Source organism: Manis javanica, chromosome 5 (assembly GCF_040802235.1).
Source record: "Manis javanica isolate MJ-LG chromosome 5, MJ_LKY, whole genome shotgun sequence".
In the NCBI taxonomy this organism is placed as follows: domain Eukaryota; kingdom Metazoa; phylum Chordata; class Mammalia; order Pholidota; family Manidae; genus Manis; species Manis javanica.
In genome coordinates this window covers 107,227,067-107,253,762 of record NC_133160.1, presented here as the reverse complement: position 1 = coordinate 107,253,762, position 26,696 = coordinate 107,227,067, and the positions used below count along the sequence as shown (strand labels likewise).

General features: G+C 38.3%; 1 long non-coding RNA gene across 1 annotated transcript in view; it reads right to left on the bottom strand.

Moving 5' to 3' along the window:
• Positions 1–890: 890 nt before the first annotated feature.
• The window catches only part of LOC118972939 (uncharacterized), a 99,464-nt gene continuing 73,658 nt past the window's right edge, over positions 891–26,696 (bottom strand). The window contains exon 3 of the long non-coding RNA XR_012131700.1: positions 891–3,889. This is a non-coding gene — a long non-coding RNA (uncharacterized lncRNA). The remainder of the gene's footprint in view (positions 3,890–26,696) is intronic.

Below are 26,696 nucleotides of genomic sequence, written 5' to 3'. Positions count from 1 at the left end.
CACTAATAGAGGAATTTTCTTGCTACACAAAAAGATGACGTGCAACTTTTGGCTCATGAGTAGTTGTAACTACAAGTCAGGTGAGGAAAAATTATTTTCTGGAATGAGCGATATATTTAAATACACCTAATTATTCTTATACAATATGACAGGAGTTCTTTTTTGAAGCTTTTCACAAGTATAACTGTCAATATCTTCTCAGGACAAAACTGCTTTATAAATATCATAATGATCACCATCTCTAACAGACCAATCAGCAATATCATTCTATCTAAGTTTTCCTCTATCATGTGTCTATACATTTCTTCTGTAGTATGTACATACATAAGTGCCATTATTGCAAATAAAAAAAAGATACTATTATTTAGTGGGCTTCAGTTTTCTGTGTTTCACATGCAGACATTAAAACACTCAGTAATAAAATCGAGCATTATTCCTTTTGACAGCACTTTTTAGGTAAGTATATATCAGGTAAATAAGCCAAATTAGTCAAATATTTTCTTTGATGAGAAGAAATTCTACTGATATGTTCCAGGGGCCCTCTGGAAAATATCAGAGTTAATTGAGAGGTAAAAATACCTTTTTAAATTTTGGTTTTGGGAGGCTGTCAAAAGTTGTTAAGGCACTTGCCCAAATAGAATTATAGTTATTAAATAACACTTATTATTTAACCAGAATGATAATAAGAAAGTTTAAAAGCAAATGCAGAAGGTTACATAGTTGTTAACAACACTTAGCTTAGTTTTTTTAATATTAAGATCTTATTTTCTTAAATACTCAGACAATTCATTAAGACTTTAAGCATAAGAAACTGTTTTAATAAAACAATTAGAAACCCTTTGCAATCTTTCAATATTAAGAGCAGACTAACAGTTAAAGAATACTTTGTCTTTCTAACTGAAAACAAAAGTCCAATTTTGCTGTGTTCTCAATATTAATACTCACTTGCTTTAATTTCACATAGCATGATTATATCTGTAAGAATATAGTAATTTATTCTTCATTTGCCCTATGGTCCCAAGCACACAAGCCGGTGAGAACTATGCCTGGGCTTGCCTGGGGCTTGACTGGGTTTATCCCGCCTTATCTCTAAACATCCCGACCCTCCCCCAAAGCAGCAGGCTGAGCTGATCTGCCACAACAAAAGGCACCACGCTGCTCTCTCGGTCTCTATCTCTCTGTCTCCCTTTAAATAACTAGCTGTATTTTAGAACAATTAACCTTCTTTTACTCTCAACAAAATGAATTTCCATTCTTTATACTTTCTCTTATTAAAACACACATCTTTAACATACCAAAATATTTTCCTTATTATATTAAGTAGTTTTCATTAGAACTAAAACCATTTGGTACCTTAACCTTAAAGTGAACACTGAAAAACAGGCCACTGTAAACTGTTACACCAGCATTCTTCAGATTGATACATCTATGAAAATATTTTATCATTTTTGGAAATGTGCCTTACAGCACAATTTCTCATTAAGTACAAAATATGTCTATATAACTTAGCAAACTTTAAGAATTTTGGTTACCACAAAAATTCTCAGGCTGTTTGCAGATATATACATTGTTACAGATTAATACAGTATTATTATTAAAAAGTTTATTTGCTACACTTGTTTACTTATTTTTAGCAACCATGCTAAATTACTTATAAAACTTTCACCACACATCAAAGTCAAGCCTTTCTTTAAGTATTTTCTTGGAATATTTAACAGGTAACATCAACTTAAATGACTTTAACTAAACTTTGGCAGCTAATAACTATAAAGACATGTCCATTTCAGTTAAGCTTAAATTAGCATTAATGCATAATATTTTTAAATTAGATTTTCTGGAAGTTTTAGAATGCCCAATTTTCACAAGCGCATGTTTTTAAATCAATTTTATTAATACCCTCCGGAGGTAGAAAATATATATATATTTTTTTTTTACACACTTCGAACACAAACATACAGACCGAGACATAATGACTACAGTTAGTGACACTCTTCATACAAATACATATATACAGACAAACTGACATAAAGATTTGAGTTTCTAATACTCAATAGTCTTCTTTCTTCTTAGTTTATTTGATGAAAAGTACTTCAGTTTTCAAGAATACACTCTAAAGGCAAGCAGTTTACATAACTGGGTTAAGGTTTAGACAGCCCCAGACTAACAGGGCCGATGAAGGCTCTGAACTGATAGGGGCCATGTGTGTCTAGGAGGCTGGAAATGAAATGCAAGTACAATTCTAGCTCCAGTCATTTAAAGCCAGGCTGTATTGCAGAAGATAAATTTCTTCTATCTCAGGGAGTTTAGTTTAAGACTTCTCAATTCTCAAAGACAATGATGAACTTAATAAATAGAATAGATGTTCACTAAAAGAATTCAGAAAACTAGCTCCACATTGTAGCAGTTCATGGAACTCTTGACTATGCTCTTCCCTTGTGGCAAAATATATTTAGCTGCATAATATTATATTGCATACTTCTTTCAGGGGCCAAGCCTCTCTAATCAGAGAGTTGTACTGGGGCCAGGTTTGTGTGCAGAAGATAAGATACTTCTTTTTAGAGTTTAGGGATCGAATTGCTCTCAGTTAGTTTTCCTAGTTTTTTCTGCCTGAGCTATTGTCATTCCTCAAGAGGCCCCTGCCTGTCTGATAAATGCAGGGACTGTGTGACTTTTCGCTACCAGAGCCCTGATCTGAGTCACAAGCTTGTTTGGCTTCCCTGGGGCTGCTGAGGAGGTTTTGGGATGTAAGTTACGTGAGTCAATTTGGAGAGCTCTTGATCTAAATCACGGATGGCCTGCAGGAGTTGAATCTGCTCTTTTCTGTTTTTGACCATGTGCCTGAGGACTGAGAGGTCATTTGTCATATGTAGACGCTAGTGGAAGAGAGTTGATGAGACAGGAAACACTTGGTCAAGAACAGGGAAATGATAAGGTGGTGGTGGGAGGAAGGGAGGCAGGCTTACAGTTGGAGGGCAGGGCGTGGCGGCAGGAACAATAGCAGGGCCTTTAGATGGCCAGTCAGGATTATTATGGCGCGCTGCCCCTTTCTCTAGAGTGGCCTCATCAGTGGGACTAAGGGGCTCATCAGGGTTTAGGTCGATGAGAGTAGAGTAAATACTTGGGGGAGGAATAACAGGATCGGCAGAATTATCAAGGGGAGGGGACGGAGAAAGAGACTCAATTGTTGGCAAGGGCGGGAGCTCGTTTGGGTCCTGGGAAGGGTTTGTAGTGGGATCTGAAGGGTGTGTTTTAAAAGAAGGAGAAGCTGGCCGGGAGGCTTCGGAAGGGGGATGAGAGTGGGATTTCAAGGTTTTTTCTCCCTCAATAACCACTTTCTGTAAATCGGGCCATTCGCGATGAACGCGCAGGATATCATTAATGAGATTCCAATAGCTAAATGTGGACACAGGTACTTTTCCTGGACCAAAAACTCTGTAATAGTCTTGAAGGCAATTGCCCACATGTTGCCATTTCTTTTCACTAATGGTCCTTCCTTGAGGGAGCCAAGGATAGACATCTTCTAGAAAGACAAAAAAACATTTCAAATCTTTTTTCTTAACCCTTGTTCCTCGTGTCCTGAGGGACTCCTTGAGTCCGGCTATAAATAATTCTTCTCGGGAGGATTCTTGCCCCATAATCGCGTTACTTACTGTCCTACTTCATCGCCGGGGAAATACACACAAGTCTGTCTCACACCGGGTTCAGAACGTGGCGACTCAGGTGAGGGTCTCACTACAGACACCTTCTTTCATGGGTGGTGGTGGGCCCACCCTCCTGGGGGCGACGTTCCCTCCTCTTCGGTCAATCAGGCCTTCTCATGGGCCGTCTGGGGCCCCACGTTGGGCGCCAATTGTCCCGACCTGCAGGACTATCAACGGGGGTCGACGACCTGGAGGAGAGAATTGAAAAAAAAAAAGAAGAATGGGGCAAGGGACACAAAGAACGACCAGCAAGACAGGGTGTCTGATCAAGCTGGCACAGTTTATTGTTTGCAGGCTCAATTTATACAGGTTAGCAAGTAAGGGGTGGGTCAGGAGATAATTGGACCTTAGGTGGCACCGGCGGGGAAGTGTAGAGGGGTGATTGGGTCTTGGTTGGCGCCGGCGGGAACAGAGGACCCGGAAGAGAAGCGGAGAGTTCTCCATTTTGGGGGTGGGGGCCCTTGGGAGGGAGGTTTTAAGGGAGGGGCTTTCCCCTGGGGCAGAGGGTGTTTCTTGATTAACAAAGGACAGAAAAAGCACATGTTGCGAGGTAGCCTAACCACTAGCTCTAACCTAGGAGTTCACTAAATGCGTTTCTTGGTAATAGGGGAAAACTTGTTTCTAACGCGTGGATGGATTCATTGTTGCTGACTTTACAGGAAAGACTTTACTCAAACGTTGCTGTTGTCTTAAGGCTTTTGTGACCTAGTCTACCTAAAGGCCCACAGGTTTGCTCCCAACACTTTTCCTTGGTGTAAACTGCAATGTCAGAACTATCTTTCAAACTAGGGATCAGTACATTTTTTATAAGCATCCAGATAGTAAACAATTTTAGGCTTTATAAACCAAGAAGCAATGTCCTCAATTCTTAGGCAACTATTTTAGCAGAAAGGCTAACAGTCTTTAAATGTTGCATTCCATTCATAGCTCAAGGACTGGATTTGGCCACATGGTCTGTAATTTGCCAGCCCTGTTCAAAGAAGATGAAACTAAGAGTTTCTACTGTTCTATTTCTTTATAAATTTCAACACACATGAGAATACAGTTCCTACCTAATGGACACTCTCACCAAACAGACCAGAAGCTATACTGTAGAACACTCACCTATAAGAAACAGTCTGTTAATCCTAATGTGGACCTAAGCCCCAAAACTACCCATTTCCACCAAAAATAACCCAGCTATACTACCTGAAATGCCTCCACTCAAACTTCATTGTTTTGCACTAAAGAGATTTATTTTTTAAGAAACCACTTAGAGGGGTAGTACATTTAAGTCACTAAAACTTTAAGAGTGATTTATTTTCTCAAATGACTTTTTCCTCACATGGGAATCCCATATGATATATGAAAAATAAAAGAACACCAAGAGAAATGAGAGTAAATAGGAGTGGTCCTCCAAGAAATTTGGAATGTTTCCTGATCCCAGATTGATTTTTTCAAAAAAAGATAGAGACGGAACAGTGTTAGGCTGATGCATCTGCATTTTTCACCTAGCTTCTCTATTGGAAGCAGAATCAGATAGTGGTAGCCCATACAGACTCTTCAGGCTATCTAGTTCTCACCAGCCATGTGACCTTGGACAGATCATTTAACTTAGTAAGCCTCCGTTTAATTATCTGAAAAATAATAACAATAATGGGATCTACCTCACGGAGTTGATGCAAGGATTAAATTAGATAAATATATGAAGAACACTTACAATAGTTTTGCCACATAGAAAATTCTCAGTAAGTGGTAGCAATAATCATTTCAACAGTTCTCAAATTTTAGTGCAAAGAACAAGTGTAGCATTTGTTAAAAATTTGTCCTACAAAATTAATAAATCATCTAGAGAGTTGGAATAGTGAGGACATGGGAGAGGGTTGTGATTGGGAGGGGGCTCAAGGGAACTTCAGAGGGGCAGGAAATGGTCTGTGTCTTGGCCTAGGTACTGGTTACGTGGGTATGTTCTCCTTGTGATAATTTACCAAGACACACACATGATTTATCTACTTTTCTGTTTATAAGGTTTTTTTCAATAAAAAAGTAAAAATCAAACACCAAAATCAAAAGTAACAAAACAAAACCAGTGTCCTTAATCAGTGGTTTTATTCAGTCAGTGGTTCTCATCCCTGACTGAAAATTACATTCACTTGGGGAATATCTAACAAACAGCAATGCCCAGGCCCTGGCTCTCAGAGATTCTGGTGTCACTGATGTGACATAGGGCCCAGCCATCGGTGCACGTGGAAGCCCATCAGATGAGCGAATCCTTTACAGCAGTGGTTGAGAGTCCACACTCTATACCAGTGGTGTCCCTGCCATGCATCAGACTCACCTGACAGTCTTGTTAAAATACCAACGATTTGGCCCCATCTACAACGTTTCCTAGTCAGTGGGGTGTGGGGAAGGACCTGAGAACCTGCATTTCTAGGTTTTCAAGTAGGGCTGATGCTGCCTCTGGTCCCCAGAACTCAGACCACACTTTGAGAACCATTGACTTACAGTGACTTCCTTAAAAGATTAAAACTGAGCAAGGCAGAGCCAACAAGGCAGTGTGAGTAGGACAGTGAGTAGGACAAAAAAACATATATATTTTTGAAAATACAACAAATACAACTAATCCTAAAAGAGAGACCAGAAGACACAGGACAATAGCCAGACTACATCCACACGTGCGAGAGCCCAGCACCTGGTGAAAGGGGTAAGATACAACCCCCAGCCCAGTGGGACCCGAGCACACCTCCCCCCAGCTCCCGGCGGGAGGGAGAGGGAGCCCAGGACTGCTTAACACCCAGCCCCAGCCACCGCACCAGAGTGCAGACACAGTGCATGCGTGGAGGGCTGGAAACTAGGGAAATAGGGCAGCAAGACCTCTGAGCAAGTTCCGAAGCTGATGCCCCTGTGACAAAGAAAAACGAGTGCTTTTTGAAAGTCTTAAAGGGACAGGGACATAACAGCTGGACGGATACAACACAGGTCACAGTCCAGTGGCTGGAAATTACAGGGAAAACTGGGCGCACTAATCCCCTGGGCAACAGCTCTGAGACCCCTCACAGAGGTAAAGAGCCGAACAGCCCCCCCCCACCCCCGGTCCATTACCCCTCTGGGCACTGCAAAAGCAGAGAAACAGCCTAAAGCAGACACCGCCCACAGAAAGGGAAATTCCTCCATATCAGCCGGGCAAGACACAAAGACCCAGTCTACACACAATTACCCAACACAAGCCACTAGGGGTTGCAGTTGTCCCAGTAAAGAAAGGCCAGTAGCAAGTGAAAAGTTTGGCCCTCCCAGCTGACAGTTAATAGCACCTGTCAACATGAAAAGGCAAAAAAATATGATCCAGACAAGACTAACCCAGACAGCTTCGGCATCTGCTACATCTTCCCCTGAGAAGGAACCTAGGGAGATAGATTTAACCAGTCTTCCTGAAAAAGAATTCAAAACAAAACCATGCTGATGGACTTGCAGAGAAATATGCAAGAACTAAGAAAGGCGAATACAGAAATAAAACAAGCTCTGGAAGGACTTCAAAACAGAATGGATGAGATGCAAGAGACCATTAATGGACTAGAAAACAGAGAACAGGAATGCAGAGAAGCTGATGCAGAGAGAGATAAAAGGATCTCCAGGAATGAAAGAATTCTAAGAGAGCTGAGTGACCAATCGAAATGGAACTATATCCACATTATAGGGGTATCAGAAGAAGAAGAGAGAGAAAAAGAGATAGAAAGTGTCTTTGAAGAAATAATTGCCAAAAACTTCCCCAAACTAGGGGAAGAAATGGCCTCTCAGACCACAGAGGTACACAGAACTCCCATGACAAGCGATGCAAGGAGGGCAACACCAAGACACATAATAATTAAAATGGCAAAGATCAAAGACAAGGACAAAGTATTAAAAGCAGCCAGAGAGAAAAAAAAGGTTACCTACAAAGGAAAACCCATCAGGCTATCATCAGACTTCTCAACAGAAACCCTACAGGCCAGAAGAGAATGGCATGATATACTTAATGCAATGAAACAGAAGGGCCTCGAACCAAGACTACTGTATTCAGCACAAATATCATTTAAATATGAAGGAGGGATTAAACAATTCCCAGACAAGCAAAAGTTGAGGGAATTTGCCTCCCACAAACCACCTCTACAGGGCATCCTACAAGGACTGCTCTAGATGGGAGCACTCCTAAAAAGAGCACAGAACAAAACACCCAACATATGAAGAAGGGAGGAGGACGAATAAGAAGGGAGAGAAATAAAGAATCATCAGACCGTGTTTATAATAGCTCAACAAGTGAGCTAAGTTAGACAGTAAGATAGTAAAGAAGCTAACCCTGAGCCTTTGGTAACCACAAACTTAAAGCCTGCAATGGCAATAAGTTCATACCTCTTAATAATCACCCTAAATGAAAAATGGACCGAATGCACCAATCAAAAGACACAGAGTAATAGAATGGATAAAAAAGCAAGATCCATCCATATGCTGCTTACAAGAGACTCACCTCAAACCCAAAGACATGCACAGACTAAAAGTCTAGGGATGGAAAAACATATTTCATGCAAACAACAGAGAGAAGAAAGAAGGTGTTGCAATTCTGGTATCAGACAAAACAGACTTCAAAATAAAGAAAATAACAAAAGACAAAGAAGGACATTATATCATGATAAAGGGCTCAGTCCAACAAGAGTATATAACCATTATAAATATATATGCACCCAAAACAGGAGCACAAACATACCTGAAACAAATACTAACAGAACTAAAGGAGGAAATAGAATGCAATGCATTCATTCTAGGAGACTTCAACACACACCTCACTCCAAAGGACAGATCCACCAGACAGAAAATAAGTAAGGACACAGAGGCACTGAACAACACACTAGAACAGATGGACTTAATAGACATCTACAGAACTCTACATCCAAAAGCAACATGTACACATCTCAAGTGCACATGGAACATTCTCCAGAATAGACCACATACTAGGCCACAAAAACAGCCTCAGTAAATTCCAAAAGATTGAAATCCTACCAACCAACTTTTCAGACCACAAAGGCATAAAACTAGAAATAAACTGTACAAATAAAGCAAAAAGGCTCACAAACACATGGAGGCTTAACAACACGCTCCTAAATAATCAATGGATCAATGAACAAATCAAAATGGAGATCCAGCAATATATGGAAACAAATGACAACACTAAGCCCCAACTACTGTGGGACACAGCAAAAGCAGTCTTAAGAGGAAAGTATATAGCAATCCAGACATATTTAAAAAAGGAAGAACAATCCCAAATAAATGGTCTGATGTCACAATTATCGAAATTGGAAAAAGAACAAATTAGGCCTAGAGTCAGCAGAAGGAGGGACATTACAAAGATCAGAGAAGAAATAAATAAAATTGAGAAGAATAAAATAATAGCAAAAATCAATGAAACCAAGAGCTGGTTCTTTGAGAAAATAAACAAAATAGATAAGCCTCTAGCCAGACTTATTAAGAGAAAAGGAGAGTCAACACAAATCAACAGTATCAGGAATGAGAAAGGAAAAATCACGACAGACACCACAGAAATACAAAGAATTATTAGTGAGTACTATGAAAACCTACATGCTAACAAGCTGGGAAACCTAGGAGAAATGGACAACTTCCTAGAAAAATACAACCTTCCACGACTGACCCGTGGAAAACAGAAAAAAACAGAAAATCTAAACAGACTGAATACCAGCAACGAAATTGAAGCGGTAATCAAAACACTACCAAAGAACAAAACTCCCGGGCCAGATGGATTCACGACGGAATTTTATCAGACCTACAGGGAAGACATAATACCCATTCTCCTTAAAGTTTTCCAAAAAATAGAAGAGGAGTGGATACTCCCAAAATCATTCTATGAAGCTAACATCACCATAATACTAAAACCAAGCAAAGACCCCACCAAAAAAGAAAACTACAGACCAATATCCCTGATGAACATAGATGCAAAAATACTCAACAAAATATTAGCAAACCGAATTCAAAAATATATCAAAAGGATCGTACACCATGACCAAGTGGGATTCATCCCAGGGATGCAAAGATGGTACAACATTCAAAAGTCCATCAACATCATCCACCACATCAACAAAAAGAAAGACAAAAACACATGATCATCTCCATAGATGCTGAAAAAGCATTTGACAGAGTTCAACATCCATTCATGATAAAAACTCTTGGCAAAATGGGAATAGAGGGCAAGTACCTCAACATAATAAAGGCCATATATGCTAAACCCACAGCCAACATTATATTGAACAGCGAGAAGGTGAAAGAATTTCCTCTGAGATCAGAAACTGGACAGGGATGTCCACTCTCCCCACTGTTATTTAACATAGTACTGGAGGTCCTAGCCACAGCAATTAGACAAAACAAAGAAATACAAGGAATCCAGATTGGTAAAGAAGAAGTTAAACTGTCACGATTTGCAGATGACATAATACTATACATTAAAAAAAAAAATGAAAGACTCCACCCCAAAACTACTAGAACTGATATCGGAATACAGCAAAGTTGTAGGATACAAAATCAACACACAGAAATCTGTGGCTTTCCTATGCACTAACAATGAACCAACAGAAAGAGAAATCAGGAAAACAACTCCATTCACAACTGCATCAAAAAACATAAAATACCTAGGAATAAACCAAACCAAAGAAGTGAAAGACTTATACTCTGAAAACTACAAGTCACTCTTAAGAGAAATTAAAGGGGACTATAATAAATGGAAACTCATCCCATGCTCGTGGCTAGGAAGAATTAACATCGTCAAAATGGCCATCCTGCCCAAAGCAATATACCGATTTGATGCAATCCCTATGAAACTACCAGCAACACTCTTCAATGAACTGGAACAAATAATTCAAAAAATTCATATGGAAACACCAAAGACCCCAAATAGCCAAAGCAATCCTGAGAAAGAAGAATAAAGTAGGGGGGATCTCACTCCCCAACTTCAAGCTCTACTACAAAGCCATAGTAATCAAGACAATTTGGTACTAGCACAAGAACAGAGCCACAGACCAATGGAACAGACTAGAGAATCCAGACATTAACCCAGACATATATGGTCAATTAATATTTGATAAAGGAGCCATGGACATACAATTGCAAAATGACAGTCTCTTCAACAGATGGTGCTGGCAAAACTGGAAAGCTACATGTAGGAGAATGAAACTGGACATTGTCTCACCCCATATACAAAAGTAAACTCAAAATGGATCAAAAACCTGAATGTAAGTCATGAAACCATTAAACTCTTGGAAAAAAACATAGGCAAAAACCTCTTAGACATAAACATGAGTGACCTCTTCTTGAACATATCTCCCCGGGCAAGGAAAACAACAGCAAAAATGAACAAGTGGGACTATATTAAGCTGAAAAGCTTCTGTACAGCAAAAGACACCATCAATAGAACAAAAAGGAACCCTACAGTATGGGACAATACATTTGAAAATGACAGATCCCACAAAGGTTTGACGTCCAGAATATATAAAGAGCTCACACGCATCAACAAACAAAAAACAAATAACCCAATTAAAAAATGGGCAGAGGAACTGAACACACAGTTCTCCAAAAAATCAATACAGATGGCCAACAGATAGATGAAAAGATGCTCCACATTGCTAATTATCAGAGAAATGCAAATTAAAACTACAATGAGGTATCACCTCACACCAGTAAGGATGGCTGCCATCCAAAAGACAAATAACAACAAATGTTGGAGAGGCTGTGGAGAAAGGGGAATCCTCCTACACTGCTGGTTGGAATGAAAATTAGTTCAACCATTGTGGAAAGCAGTATGGAAGTACATCAAAATGCTCAAAACAGACTTACCATTGGATCCAGGAATTCCACTCCTAGGAATTTACCCTAAGAATGCAGCAATCAAGTTTGAGAAAGACAGATGCACCCCTATGTTTATCGCAGCACTATTTACAATAGCCAAGAATTGGAAGCAACCTAAATGTCCAACGGTAGATGAATGGATAAAGAAGATGTGGTACATATACACAATGGAATACTACTCAGCCATAAGAAGTGGAAAAATCCAACCATTTGCAGCAACATGGATGAAGCTGGAGGGTATTTATGCTCAGCAAAATAAGCCAAGCAGAGAAAGAGAAATACCAAATGATTTCACTCATAAGAACATAAGGAACAAAGAAGCATAAGAACAAAGGAAAAACTGAAGGAACAAAACAGCAGCAGAATCACAGAACTCAAGAATGGCCTAACAGGTACAAAGGGAAAGGGACTGGGGAGGATGGGTGGGCAGGGAGGGATAAGGGGGGGGGAAAGGGGGGGTATTAAGATTAGCATGCATGGGAGGTGGGAGAAAGGGGAGGGCTGTACAGCACAGAGAAGACAAGTAGTGATTCTACAACATTTTGCTATGCTGATGGACAGTGACTGTAAAGGGGTTTATAGGGGGGACCTGGTTATACAGAGGATCAAAGCCTAAGTTGGCTACCCCGAAAATGAACTAAGATACGATATGAAGAAGAACTTCCAACATCAGCACTCTCTGGAAGACTCATGCCAGAAGATGATCATCAAAAAACCCCAACAAAGATCCATGCGCTGCTACAGGTGTAGATGCACTCATCCCACCGGTTCCTGGACTTGCCATGGGAATGAAGAAGGAGATATCTAAGCTGGCCTGTGCATATAGTAAAACAACAAATTTGACTGGATCTATACTGTTGGAACTCAACCAAGAATTAGGAGAAGTGCAAATTGTAGCACTCCAAAATCTTACAACTACAGACTATTTACTGTTAAAAGAACATATGGGATGTGAACAGTCCCCAGGAATGGGCTGTTTTAAATTGTATGATTTCTCTCAGACTGTTCAAGTTCAGTTGGACAATATCCACCGTATCATAGATAAGTTTTCACAAATGCCTAAGGTGCCTAACTGGTTTTCTTGGTTTCACTGGAGATTGCTGGTAATTATAGGTATGCTTTGGTTATGTAACTGTACTCCTATTATGTTAATGTGTGTGCGCAATTTAATTAGTAGTTTAAAACCTATACATGCTTACGGTACTCTACAAGAAGATATGCCAAATAAATAATCAATCCTCCCATGTTTTCTTCCATATGCTACCTCTATAGCTTTTCTTCTTCCTTCCTAATTACAACCCTTAAATAGAATTTGTGCCTCATATTGAATTTACCAAGTATCATAATTCTTCCAAGTGGTAAAGATACCTCAAGACAAATGCTGGGCATAGAAGCCACAGGGCATAAATATGCAAACAAGTAAAAAGCTAACCTTTTCAAACAATATGGCTTCTCTCTCACTTACCAATTTTACATTTCCCTGTATGGCCCCGGAAGATGACTGGTTAGCCAGAGATGGGTAAGATTACTCAAGAGAGGAACAACCTAAGACAGGCACAGTCACAGGGGGGCCATCAGTTGAGAAATTGGGGATCAACAGAAGTGAGGCTTAGAACCTCTCCCCCCCTGTTCTGAGAGAAATCTGCTGCATCCGTGGATGTTTTATTGCCCTTGTCTAGCTTGGATTAATACTTAGTCTATAGGCACACACCTGATCATCTACATTTGCTCTCTTACAACACTAAACTATGTTTTCTACCTTTATCTTGCATCTACCTATCACTTCAGCATTTTATTAAAAATAATAATAATAAAGAGAGAAATGTGGTATCCACATATAAATCAAGTATAAAAATCAAGCAAATATTCATATTTGGACTGATTGTTTATAGTTCATAATGCATGATCAAAACTGAAAGTTTCTGTGATGACTGCCCTTGTACTATTCACCATGTAACTTATTCACTATGTAAGAATTTGTTCTCCATGTAAGAACTTGTTCGTTATGCTTCAGAAGATTGGAGACTGATGAAAATTAGGCTTGGGGTGGATTAATGATTGTGCATTGAGCATTGACTCCCCTATACAGAATTTTATTGTTGTTAACCATTTGATCAATAAATAGGAGAGATACCCTCACACACAAAAAAAAGTACACACTTCCAATTGTAAAATAAATAAGTAACCAGGATATAATATATAGCATAAGAAATATAGTCTAAATTTTGTAACAACTTGGTATGGTGATAGCTGGTACCTAGAATTATCATGTATATAAATGTTGAATCACTGTGTTGTACACCTGAAACTAATGTAATACTGTGTGTCACCTACCCTTCAATAAAAAATAATTATCTACAGAAAAGAAAAAAAAAGGTTAAACCTGTGGCATCAAACCCCTCATCATCCTCATTCACCTAATATTCTTCCATATTCCTATAAACTAAAAATATATAACCCAGGAACAGGACTACAGTTGTGGAATACAGGTAGCTCTGACATCTTAAGTCTTGGTCAACTTAGCAAACACATTCTTTCACTGAAATGTCCATACATACTTTAACCAAACATTTCCTGAGCCTCTAGAATGTACCAGACACTGAACTGTGTGCAGATTTTGCTTTCAAGAAGTCCTCAAACTAGAGCAGGATTGCTGAGTCTCATACATAAAGGAACTATGTATTTATGCTATTTTTTATTACAAGATGCATTTCATATTAATACTTGGAATGCTTATCCCTTTCTGTAACTGACAAAGCATGGGGCACTAGAAGAATCTGGAGGTGCTGGAGAAAGGACTGTGATACTCTCAAAAAAAAAAGGAACACACATTTAAATGTAAATTTAAGGGATTTTTTTAATATATATTTTTAAGTGCTCCCAACACATTTGCCCTGGAGACTCTGGTTAGAACTTTATCTTTTACCAGACAGAGTGAAATTCCATTTTGACAAATCTAATGACAATCTTAAATATCATTTTCTAGTTACAGCTACAGATAACACAATGCAGAATAATCCTCAATAGCATTACAAGCATAACTCTTGGATCTTCACTCAAAACTGATTTACTCCTAAGAACTTTACTCTGCACATTTTCATTGCCCCATGCCCTTTTTGTTTGTTTGTTTGCTTACATTACTTAAATTCTATTGCGAACAAAGGCCTTGATATTGGATTGCAGAGCCCATGTAAAACATGCAGGCTATTGCATTTGTCAACTCTCCAGGCAGGTGGGATAATTAAGGCCCATTTGTAAAGCTTTCTACAGCTCACCAGCAGGAATATAAACTGACAACTTCAACAAAAAAATAAGGAAGGAAAATTCTTTAAAGTTACATTCACCACAGAGGGGGTGGAGCCAGGATGGCGGCGTGAGTAGAGCAGTGGAAATCTCCTCCCAAAAACACATAGATCTATGAAAATATAACAAATAAAACTCTTCCTAAAATAGAGACCAGAGGACACAAGAAAACATCCAGACCACATCCACACCTGCAAGAAACCAGCGCCTTGCGAAGGGGGTAAGATACAAGCCCCAGCCCAGTGAGACCCGAGCGCCCCTCCCCCCAGCTCCCAGTGGGTGAAAAGAAACCAGAGCAGTTCTTTTTTGGTGAGTGCTTTTTGGAAGCCTTGAGGGGACAGGGACCCCAGTGCTAGAGTGGCAGGGCAGCAGGACCAGTGATCGGGAGTCTGGAACAGGCGCCTGAGGACAAGCAAAGTAGTGTGTTTTTTCCTTTTTTTTTTTTTCTTTTTCCTCTTTTGTTGTTGCTGTTGTTGTTTTGGTGAGGAGAGTGCTTTTTGGAAGTCTTAAAGGGGCAGACAGGACACTTAGCCCAGAGGCAGGGAATGTGGGGATTTCTGGGCACTCTAACCCCCTGGGCACCAGGGAGCACAGAGGCCCCTTACAGAGATAAATAGCCTCCCGGCTGCTCCCCCTCCAACGGGGCTCCACCATTTTGGAGGAGCAGCCCCAGCCAGGCCATGCCCACAGCAACAGCACAGATAAACTTCATTGCAACCGGGCAGGTAGCAGAAGACCTGTCTGCGCACAGCTGCCAAGCATAAGCCCCTAGAGGTCGCTATTCTCCCACGAGAGGAAGGCCACAAACCAACAAGAAGGGAAGCTCTTCCAGCGGTCACTCGTACCAGCTCTGCAAACTATATCTATCACCATGAAAAGGCAAAACTACAGGCAGACAAGATCACAGAGACAACACCTGAGAAGGAGACAGACCTAACCAGTCCTCCTGAAAAAGAATTCAAAATAAAAATCATGAACATACTGACAGAGATGCAGAGAAAAATGCAAGAGCAATGGGATGAAGTCCGGAGGGAGATCACAGATATCAGGAAGGAGATCACAGAAGTGAAACAATCCCTGGAAGGACTTATAAGCAGAATGGATAAGATGCAAGAGGCCATTGAAGGAATAGAAACCAGAGAACAGGAATGTATAGAAGCTGACATAGAGAGAGATAAAAGGATCTCCGGGAACGAAACGACACTAAGAGAACTATGTGACCAATCGAAAAGGAATAATATTCGTATTATAGGGGTATCAGAAGAAGAAGAAAGAGGAAAGGGGACAGAAAGTCTCTTTGAAGAAATAATTGCTGAAAACTTCCCCAAACTGGGGGAGGAAATAATCGAACAGACCACGGAATTACACAGAACCCCCAACAGAAAGGATCCAAGGAGGACAACACCAAGACACATAATAATTACAATGGCAAGGATCAAGGACAAGGAAAGAGTTTTAAAGGCAGCTAGAGAGAAAAAGGTCACCTATAAAAGAAAACCCATCAGGCTAACATTAGACTTCTCGACAGAAACCCTACAGGCCAGAAGAGAATGGCATGATATATTTAATGCAATGAAACAGAAGGGCCTTGAACCAAGGATACTGTATCCAGCACGACTATCATTTAAATATGATGGCAGGATTAAACAATTCCCAGACAAGCAAAAGCTGAGGGAATTTGCCTCCCACAAACCACCTCTACGGGGCATCCTACAGAGACTGCTCTAGATGGGATCACTCCTAAAAAGAGCACAGAACAAAACACACAACATATGAAGAATGGAGGAGGAGGAATAAGAAGGGAGAGAAGAAAAGAATCTACAGACAGTGTATATAGCAGCTCAGTAAGCGAGCTAAGTTAGGCACTAAGATACTAAAGAAGCTAACCTTGAACCATTGGTAACCACGAATTTAAAGCCTGCAATGGCAATAAGTACATATCTCTCAATAGTCACCCTAAATGTAAATGGACTTACTGCACCAATCAAAAGACACAGAGTAATAGAATGGATAAAAAAGCAAGACCCATCTATATGCTGCTTAAAAGAAACTCACCTTAAACCCAAAGACAAGCACAGACTAAAAGTCAAGGGATGGAAAAACATATTTCAGGCAAACAACAGTGAGAAGAAAGCAGTGGCGGTAGTACTAATATCAGACAAAATAGACTTCAAAACAAAGAAAGTAACAAGAGATAAAGAAGGACACTACATAATGATAAAGGGCTCAGTCCAACAAGAGGATATAACCATTTTAAATATATATGCACCCAATACAGGAGCACCAGCATATGTGAAACAAATACTAACAGAACTAAAGAGGGAAATAGACTGCAATGCATTCATTGTAGGAGACTTCAACACACCACTCACCCCAAAGGATAGATCCACCGGGCAGAAAATAAGTAAGAACACACAGGCACTGAACAACACACTAGGACAGATGGACCTAATAGACATCTATAGAACTCTACATCCAAAAGCAACAGGATATACATTCTTCTCAAGTGCACATGGAACATTCTCCAGAATAGACCACATACTAGCTCACAAAAAGAGCCTCAGTAAACTCCAAAATACTGAAATTCTACCAACCAATTTTTCAGACCACAAAGGTATAAAAGTAGAAAAAAATTCTACAAAGAAAACAAAAAGGCTCACAAACACATGGAGGCTTAACAACATGCTACTAAATAATCAATGAATCAATGAACAAATCAATATAGAGATCAAGGAATATATAGAAACAAATGACAACAACAACACAAAGCCCCAACTTCTGTGGGATGCAGCGAAAGCAGTCTTAAGAGGAAAGTATATAGCAATCCAGGCACACTTGAAGAAGGAAGAACAATCCCAAATGAATAGTCTAACATCCCAATTATCGAAATTGGAAAAGGAAGAACAAATGAGGCCTAAAGTCAGCAGAAGGAGGGACATAATAAAGATCAGAGAAGAAATAAACAAAATTGAGAAGAATAAAACAATAGCAAAAATCAATGAAACGAAGAGCTGGTTCTTTGAGAAAATAAACAAAACAGATAAGCCTCTAGCCAAACTTATTAAGAGAAAAAGAGAATCAACACAAATCAACTAAATCAGAAATGAGAATGGAAAAATTACGACAGACTCCACAGAAATACAAAGAATTATTAAAGACTACTATGAAAACCTATATGCCAACAAGCTGGAAAACCTAGAAGAAATGGACAACTTCCTAGAAAAATACAACCTCCCAAGACTGACAAGGAAGAAACACAAAAGTTAAACAAACCAATTACGAGCAAAGAAATTGAAATGGTAATCAAAAACTACCCAAGAACAAAACCCCGGGACCGGACGGATTTACCTCAGAATTTTATCAGACACACAGAGGAGACAAAATACCCATTCTCCTTAAAGTGTTCCAAAAAATAGAACACGAGGGATTACTCCCAGACTCATTGTATGAAGCCAACATCACCCTAATACCAAAACCAGGCAAAGACCCCACCAAAAAAGAAAATTACAGACCAATATCCCTGATGAATGTACATGCAAAAATACTCAATAAAATATTAGCAAACCAAATTCAAAAATACATCAAAAGGATCATACACCATCACCAAGTGGGATTCATCCCAGGGATGCAAGGATGGTACAACATTCGAAAATCCATCATCATCATCCACCACATAAACAAAAAGAAAGACAAAAACCACATGATCATCTCCATAGATGCTGAAAAAGCATTTGACAAAATTCAACAGCCATTCATGATAAAAACGCTCAGCAAAATGGGAATAGAGGGCAAGTACCTCAACATAATAAAGGCCATATATGATAAACCCACAGCCAGCATTATACTGAACAGCGAGAAGCTGAAAGAATTTCCTCTGAGATCAGGAACCAGACAGGGATGCCCACTGTCCCCACTGTTATTTAACTTAGTAATGGAGGTCCTAGCCATGGCAATCAGACAAAATAAAGAAATACAAGGAATCCAGATTGCTAAAGAAGAAGTTAAACTGTCACTATTTGCAGATATGATACTGTACATAAAAAATCCTAAAGACTCCACTCCAAAACTACTAGAACTGATATCGGAATACAGCAATGTTGCAGGATACAAAATTAACACACAGAAATCTGTGGCTTTCCTATACACTAACAATGAATCAATAGAAAGAGAAATCAGGAAAACAATTCCATTCACCATTGCATCAAAAAGAATAAAATACCTAGGAATAAACCTAACCAAAGAAGTGAAAGACTTATACTCTGAAAACTACAAGTCACTCTTAAGAGAAATTAAGGGGGACTATAATAAATGGAAACTCATCCCATGCTCATGGCTTGGAAGAATTAATATCGTCAAAATGGCCATCCTGCCCAAAGCAATATACAGATTTGATGCAATCCCTCTCAAATTACCAGCAACATTCTTCAATGAATTGGAACAAATAATTCAAAAATTCATATGGAAACACCAAAGACCCGAAATAGCCAAAGCAATCCTGAGAAAGAAGAATAAAGTAGGGGGGATCTCACTCCCCAACTTTAAGCTCTACTACAAAGCCATAGTAATCAAGACAATTTGGTACTGGCACAAGAACAGAGCCACAGACCAGTGGAACAGATTAGAGACTCCAGAAATTAATCCAAACATATATGGTCAACTAATATTTGATAAAGGAGCCATAGACATACAATGGCAAAATGACAGTCTCTTCAACAGATGGTGCTGGCAAAACTGGACAGCTATATGTAGGAGAATGAAACTGGACCATTGTCTCACCCCATATACAAAGGTAAACTCAAAATGGATCAAAAACCTGAATGTAAGTCATGAAACCATTAAACTCTTGGAAAAAAACATAGGCAAAAACCTCTTAGACATAAACATGAGTGACCTCTTCTTGAACATATCTCCCCGGGCAAGGAAAACAACAGCAAAAATGAACAAGTGGGACTACATTAAGCTGAAAAGCTTCTGTACAGCAAAAGACACCATCAATAGAACAAAAAGGAACCCTACAGTATGGGAGAATATATTTGAAAATGACAGATCCGATAAAGGCTTGACGTCCAGAATATATAAAGAGCTCACACGCCTCAACAAACAAAAAACAAATAACCCAATTAAGAATTGGGCAGAGGAACTGAGCAGTTGTCTAAAAAAGAAATACAGATGGCCAACAGACACATGAAAAGATGCTCCACATCGCTAATTATCAGAGAAATGCAAATTAAAACTACAATGAGGTATCACCTCACACCAGTAAGGATGGCTGCCATCCAAAAGACAAACAACAACAAATGTTGGCAAGGCTGTGGAGAAAGGGGAACCCTCCTACACTGCTGGTGGGAATGTAAATTAGTTCAACCATTGTGGAAAGCAGTATGGAGGTGCATCAAAATGCTCAAAACAGACCTACCATTTGACCCAGGAATTCCACTCCTAGGAATTTACCCTAAGAACGCAGCAATCAAGTTTGAGAAAGACAGATGCATTCCTATGTTTATTGCAGCACTATTTACAATAGCCAAGAATTGGAAGCAACCCAAATGTCCAACGGTAGATGAATGGATAAAGAAGATGTGGTACATATACACAATGGAATACTACTCAGCCATAAGAAGTGGAAAATTCCAACCATTTGCAGCAACATGGACGGAGCTCGAGAGTATTATGCTCAGTGAAATAAGCCGAGCAGAGAAAGAGAAATACCAAATGATTTCACTCATCTGAGGAGTATAAGAACAAAGGAAAAACTGAAGGAACAAAACAGCAGCGGAATTACAGAACCCAAAAATGGACTAACAGGTACCAAAGGGAAAGGAACTGGGGAGGATGGGTGGGCAGGGAGGGATAAGGGGGGGGGGGGGAAGAAGGGGGGTATTAAGATTAGCATGCATGGGGGGGAGGGAGAAAGGAGAGGTTGGGCTGTACAACACAGAGAGGACAAGTAGTGATTCTACAACATTTTGCTAAGCTGAGGGACAGTATCCGTAATGTGGTTGTTAGGGGGGACCTGATATAGGGGAGAGCATAGTAAACAGAGTATTATTCATGTAAGTGTAGATTAAAGATTAACAAATAAAAATAAAAAAAAGAAAGAGAGAAAGAAAAGGGGGATTAGTCCTTGATAGGATAAAACTATTGGTAAATCAAAGATCAACGCATGCTTTAAATATCCTTAATGTTGATCACTTAAAGGGTGTCAGATGATCAGCTATGGAGGTACTCTTTTCTGATAGTATTCCTTTCTCTTAATTAAAAAAAAAAAAGCAGTTCCTGTATGCTGACCTCCAATGAGTTCTACACAGTGGTATAGAGGGCATGTCAAAGTGTGGGCAAAGGGTCTGTTTGTTTCTATGCAGAAGATCAAGGCCTAGCTTGGCTACCCAGAAAATGAACTAAGATACGATATGAGGAGGAGCTTCCAGCATCAGCACTCTCTGGAGGACTTGTGCTGGGGGATGATCATCAAAAAGCCTCCACAGGGATCCAGGCGATGCTGCGGTTGTGGCTGCGTCCACCCCACTGTTTCCTGAACTTGCCATTGGAATGAGGAGGGAGATGTCTAGGCTGGCATGTGCATACAGTGAGACAATGAATTTGACCGGATCTGTACTGTTGGAACTCAACCAGGAGTTGGGAGGGGTGCAAGTTGTAGCACTCCAAAATCTTATGACTATAGACTATCTACGGTTAAAAGAACATATGGGATGTGAACCGATCCCAGAAATGGGGTGCTTTAATTTGTCTGATTTCTCTCAGACTGTTCAAGTACAGTTGGACAATATCCATCATATCATAGACAAATTTTCATAAATGATTAGGGTGCCTAAATGGTTTTCTTGGCTTCACTGGAGATGGATGGTAATTATAGATTTGCTTTGTTTATGTCACCATATTCCTATTATGTTAATATGTGAGCGCTAGTTAGTAGTTTAAAACCTATACATGCTTACGGTACTCTACAAGAAGATATGCCAAACAAATAATCAATCCTCCCATGTTTTCTTCCATATGCTACCTCTATAGCTTTTCTTCTTCCTTCCTAATTACAACCCTTAAATAGAATTCGTGCCTCATATCGAATTTACCAAGTATCATAATTCCTCCAGGTGGTAAAGATACCTCGAGACAAGTGCTGGGCATAGAAGCCACAGGGCATAAATATGCAAACAAGTAAAAAGCTAACCTTTTCAAACAATATGGCTTCTCTCTCGCTTATCAACTTTACATTTCCCTGTATGGCCCCAGAAGATGACTGGTTAGCCAGAGACGGGTAAGATTACTCAAGAGAGGAACAACCTAAGACACGCACAGTCACAGGGGGGCCATCAGTTGAGAAATTGAGGATCAACAGAGGTGAGGCTTAGAACCTCTCCCCCCCTGTTCTGAGAGAAATCTGCTGCATCCGTGGATGTTTTATTGCCCTTGTCTAGCTTGGATTATTACTTAGTCTATAGGCACACACCTGATCATCTACATTTGCTCTCTTACAACACTAAACTATGTTTTCTACCTTTATCTTGCATCTACCTATCACTTCAGCATTTTATTAAAATTAATAATAATAGAGAAATGTGGTATCCACATATAAATCAAGTATAAAAATCAAGTGAATATTCATATTTGGACTGATTGTTTATAGTTCATAATGCATGATCAAAACCGAAAGTTTCTGTGATGAATGCCCTTGTACTGTTCACCATGTAAGAATTTATTCACTATGTAAGAATTCATTCACCATGCAAGAACTTGTTCGTTATGCTTCAGAAAATTGGAGACTGATGAGAATTAGGCTTGAGATGGATTAATGATTGTGCATTGAGCATTGACCCCCCTATACAGAATTTTATTGTTGTTAACAACCATTTGATCAATAAATATGAGAGATGCCCTCTCAAAAAAATAAATAAATAAATAAAAATTAAAAAAAATATATTCACCATGACTATTTCTACATTGCTAAAGATCTTTCTTTTTTTCTTTTTTCTTTTTAAATTTTTATTAAGGTATGATTGATATACACTCTTATGAAGGATTCACATGAAAAACAATGTAATTACTACATTTATCCATATTATCAAGTCCCCACCCACACCTCAATGAAGTCACTGTCCATCAGTGCAGCAAGATGCCACAGATCCACTATGTGCCTTCTCTTCTACAGTGTTCTCTCCATGATCTCCCACACCATGTGTACTAAACATAATACCTCTCAATCCCCTTCTCCCTCCCTCCCCACCCACCCTCCCACACTCTGCCCCTTTGGTAACTACTAGGTCATTCTTGGAGGCTAAAGATTTCTGTAAAATAGAAAGCTTGTGGTTAGTGTCAGATAATATTATGGCAATAAGATACACGGCCTATTGTTAACATTTTGCTAGGAGTCCTAGATAGCGTGATAAGGTTTAAAAAATGAAATAAAAGGCATACAGATTGGAAAAAAGAAGTAAAATTGTCATAGATATGATATGTTCACATACATAGGAAGTCCTGAAGAATCTAGACAAAAGCTACTAGAAATAGTGAGTTCAAGAATGTAGCAGGATGGAAGGGCAATACTCTAAATCAACTGCATTTCTATATTCTAGAAATAAGCAATTAGAAATTGAAGTTAAAAAATGTAATTTATAAAAGAATCAAAATATATTAAATAGGGACAATTTTTTTAAATATGTGCAAGACCTGATGCTGACAACAATAAAACTTCATTGAAACAAAATAAATGCCTGAATAGATGGAAACATATAGCCTATATCCATGGTCAGGAGACTCAATATTAATAAGAAGTCAGTTCTAACCAAATTGGTCTATAGATTTTTCATAATATCAATAAAAATCCTAGCAGACTTCACTGTAGAAATTGATAGGCTGATTCTAAAATGTATATGGAAATGTAAAGAACCTAGAATAGCCAAAAAATTTTTGAAAAAGAAGAACAAAGGACCACAGAATATAATATAAAGACTTAATATAATGCTACAGTAATCACAACAGAATGGTATTGGCATAAAAATAAACATATAGATCAATGGAACAGAATAGAGAGTACAGAAAAATACCCATCTATATATATGGTTAATCTATGTTCAATAACAATTATATTTCCCCCAGATGGGAAAATGTCAACCTTCATCCTTATCTCACTATTCACAGAAGTTAATTTGAAATGGATTATAACCTAAACAAAAAACCAAACTATAAAACTTCTAGAAAAAATAATTCAAATACATATATCTGACACACAGGATTTGTCTCCAGAATACATAAGAACTCGTACAACTCAATGAAAAAGAAAACAAATAAACCAGTTAAAATGGGCAAAATATTTGAGGAGGAATTTCACAAAAGGAGATGCATAAAATGCAAAAAACAATGTAACAGTGCTGCACATCTTTAGTTAAAACAGAGATACAATTAGAATCACAATAAAATACCACTGCTTCCCTACTCAAATGGCTAAAATTAAAAAGACTGACAATATCAAGTGTTAGTGAAGATGTAGAGCAATTGGAACTCTCAGACATTGCTAGTAGAAATGCAGAACAATTTAGCCCTTTGATAAACAGACAGCTTCTTGGAAAGTTCAACACACATTTAGCATGTGACTCAAGAATTCCTCTCCCACCCAAGAGTCTCTTCAAAAGAAAACATGTACACATTCATTTTTTTAATTGTTACATGAAGATTTATAGCACTTTATTCCTAACAGCAAAAACTGAAAACAACCCAAATGCAATTTAAAAAACAAAAACAAAAAACTGCTCCATGCAACAACGTAGTTGAATCTCTGAAACACCATGCTGAGTGGAACAATTTTTTTTAAATAACACAAGAGTGCCTACTTGCATAATTGCATTCTCATGAAACTCTAGGAAAGACAAATTTAATCTATGAAAATAGAAAGTAGATGAGTGGTTGACTAGAACTGGAGTTGAGAAATGCAGACCATATGAGTGGACAATAATGTTCTATATTCTCATTATGTATACATTCCTCAAAACTCACAGAAGCATTTTGTCATATGTAAATTATGCTTTCATAAGGTTAATTTTTTAAATAAAAGAGTTAACATTATTTACATCTCTGAATCCATTTTGACACTGTTGGTGTCATAAAAACAAGGTAATGGTTATGAAGCATCAAATAAGAAGACTTACCCTTTATTGTTTACTGTGTGCCAGAACCTATGCTCAGCACTTAAAAAGTATTTTCTCATAAAACCAATGGCTGAAGTTTCATTGCTGTTCCTACTTCACAGATGAAAAAGATGAGACTTAGAAAACCTGACAGTTAAAAGCAGTGTGGTTGCCTTGGTCAGTCAGATCCATCAATCTCCAGAAGTAGCCCATGCTCTTAGCATTGTGCCAGGCTTTCTCCCAAAAAAAGAAGACATTGTGCCAAACCTCTGGGGAGCCCAAGAGTCATAACAATGAAATGCTTTAAACAAGATGCCAACAAAGAAGGAAATAAATGAATTTGCTACTTTTGCAGAATAGGAACATAATAATACACCATCAAGAAGCTTTTCAGGGAACACTAATGATAACAGACCATCAAGTCTGAACTGACAGAACAGCACATGTAATTATTTGCAGCAGGAAAATTCCAGTTTAAAAAATAGATTAATCTCAAAAGTTCAAGGTCCTTGTTCTTATTGTTTGAGAAAGGAAATTAACTGATAAAGAAGAGCAGACATTTGCAAGGAATAAAAAAATATATACTGTCTTCTCACTTTTTCTTGTCTCATTTACCAGAATGCTTGTGATCCTACCCTCATTGTTCTGCAAGTGAGGTCTTTCAGAGTTTTAGGAACAGAAAGGGTCATTTAAACAAATAGGTCCAGCACCAGAACATAAAAAAGAGATTGAAAACAACCTAATTAATTCTAGAAAAGTAGATATAACCCTAATACCAAACCACACAAAGATAATATTTTAAAAAATTTTTAAGGAAAAGAAGAAGAGGAGAAGGAACTTTAGAAAGTTTTCACTTAAGAATATGAGTGAAATTACAAATAAAATCTTAGCAAATAGAATTCTTCAAAATATCATCTAAAGTAACCAAATAGAATTAAACAGGGAATGAAAGAATAGTCCAGTCCTGAGAAATTTATTAATATAATATGCTATGATAAAAAGCTAAACAAGAAAATCCTTAGGATAATTCTCTATTTAATCATTTGCCTTAATTTATCATATATTTTTCATCATGATATATGAATAACTAGAAGTTATTGAACCCCTTTCTTTGAATAAGGAAGATATCAATTCATACAAAAAATCAAATACTCATTTATAACATCATTATATCAATAAATAAAATTCCCCAGATGCCAAAAAGATAGTTGATGAATTAAATTCAATTCCTGATTTTGCTAATAGCTTAAAAAGAGGACAAAAAAAAGGAAAAACTTTGAAGTTAAACAGACCTAGGGTCAATAATGCCACTATTAACTTCATGCATATGTAGCACAGTGCCTGGCAGATGATAAACACCCCATAAATGAAGTTTTTTTTTGTATCAAACCAACAACCAGCCTCATGCTTAATAAGGAAATTCTACAGGCATAATATTAAAATTAAGCAGAAAACAAGGAAGCTTTCTATTACCTATATTTTTTATTATTTAAATGAAAAAATCAGTTATAAATGTAGTAAAGAAAAAGACATTATCATTATTTGTATATGAGTGCTCCTCTGATATCTAAATATAGAATTCTAAAAACTAGTAGAAGAAAAGAGTATAGAAAAATAGTCAGATATAATAAATATTTTTATAAATCAACAGCATTCCTATATTATCCAGTTCGATAAAATAAATTAATGTAAT